The sequence below is a fragment of the Acyrthosiphon pisum genome, unplaced genomic scaffold (assembly GCF_005508785.2).
Source record: "Acyrthosiphon pisum isolate AL4f unplaced genomic scaffold, pea_aphid_22Mar2018_4r6ur Scaffold_21728;HRSCAF=24704, whole genome shotgun sequence".
Taxonomy (NCBI): Eukaryota; Metazoa; Arthropoda; class Insecta; order Hemiptera; family Aphididae; genus Acyrthosiphon; species Acyrthosiphon pisum.
Genome location: NW_021771226.1, coordinates 9,560 through 11,781, shown reverse-complemented (window position 1 = coordinate 11,781; position 2,222 = coordinate 9,560).

Below are 2,222 nucleotides of genomic sequence, written 5' to 3'. Positions count from 1 at the left end.
AATACGCATAAGTAATAATCATAATAAAATTGAGATCATAATTAATTTTGTTGATAAACATTTCATTATTCGCAAAATTATTAGTTGCTTTATAAATAGTAATGACATAAATTAAAGTTACTAGCAAATACTATATATGACAATTGACAAAACGGAACAAAGAATGACAATTGTATAGACGACATAGCCCCCTGAAAATACTTTAGAAACCGGTATACAAAACCGAGACCAAAACCGAAATTTCTTAATACCGGTATTCCTAAGTTGAAACCGAAACATTTAGAAACCGGTATTCAAAACCGAAACAGAAACCGAAATTTCTTAATACCAGTATTCTTAAGTTGAAACCGAAATCGTAAAATTTCAAAACCAATATACAAAATCGAAACCGAAACCGAAATTTCCTAATACCGGTATTGAAAAATTGAAACCGAAATCGAAAAAATTAAACACCGGTATACATAATCGAAACCGAAACCGAAATTATTTCAATCGGTTTCAAGCCCTGCATATTATAAAAAAAATCTGTCATTTTAGTTTGTTTTTTTGATTATTTTGAAGATAATTATTTTTTTTTCGGCGGTGACCGATGACGGATAACAGAGAGTGACGGTTAATCGAAGTTCTACTGTATTTATATTAAAGTTCGGTGAATTAATATGATGAGACATTATTAATTAACATAATTAATTTTATTCTTGCCAATATCGGTCGTATTTATATCGTTTTAATTTTAACATTAAAAATATATGTCTAGAAATTAGCACATATTATATTATGTTGTGTGCACATTCAACTTGATTATATTTTTATATATAAATATTACACTTTTCATATTACACAAAATTTACATTTTACATTAAGAATGTATGTAAATGTGTAAAAAAATAAAAATAGGGGCACTGTCAAAATATTGGGGCACTAATGCTATAATCAGGCTCGACCGGAAACTGAAGTCTGCGCACGCCTATGGGATGCTATCCGTTTCCTTCAAACAATACAAGTAAAAGGAACACAATAACATAGGTACCTAGTCGATATGAAAGTATACAAGCATAGTTAACATAAAAACGTAGGAAGTAAGGGGTGACACTAAAAAGCGGAGATGACCATCATAATAACTTTTATATAGGTAATAATCAAATTATAAATATATGGACCGCTGGACAGTAAAATTAATCGAGAATAATATTATAATAAAATATAAACATTTACATTAAAAAAATCACAAGTCATGTATAAACGACAGGATATGGGGGCTTGCTCTTCACAAAATAGATATATGTGTATATATTCAAAAAACCAGAAAACAGGATGTGAGTGTAACAGATAATTGACGGTTCGTGGAATCAGCATTCACACGCAGTGCACAGGACACCGATAACGTGACGACACATTATGGATAAGTCAATGGACCGGGGGATAGGTAGGAGAGCCGGGGCCCTTATAAAATCAGACCGGAGATGGCCTGTATTCAGACGTGTTTTCTCCACTGCACTTCGAGCACCTTCACGACACTTTGTGTAATAATTTAATTATTTGGACTTAGTCAATTTTACTGAAGAACATTTTAATAAACCACGTAATAATATTTCACCTGTCTACAAATTTATTTATCTATTACCTCATCGTCAACTTCATCGTCAACAAATCGGTCTTGCTTCCTGCAAAATCATAATATACTCGTAGTCAACTGGCTATTAGAATAAATACTCTGACCACCTCAGCTACGATAATATTACAATTTCATATTTGTATATTATGTAGTTATGAAAAATATTCCTGACATTATTTTGAGAGTAAAAATATTTTTTATATGAGTTTTAAAATATTCTTGTACCTATTCCCGTTGTATTCAGACTGTCAGCGATCCAAAAGTTAATGGTTTGAAATAAAGTTAAAGTCAATGTCAACAGTGAATGAAATAATTGTGTATTTTCAGTAATTATAAAGTGTACAAAAGTCGTATATGTGTGTGTATATTATTATGACTGAGTGATGTGAAGGTGCTCTGGACTCTTTTATTATATACTTAGATCATATTTTGTATATTGTAAAATGTCACGTCTCACGAGTAACACGCTATAATATAATATTATAATATAATTTTTATCTAGGTCTATTGTTCTAATATTATGATTTTTCAAGTTTAATAATTAACCATCGTCATAAAAATAATATTAAAAAAAAAAATACAGTTAGCTACAACTTATATTGATTAC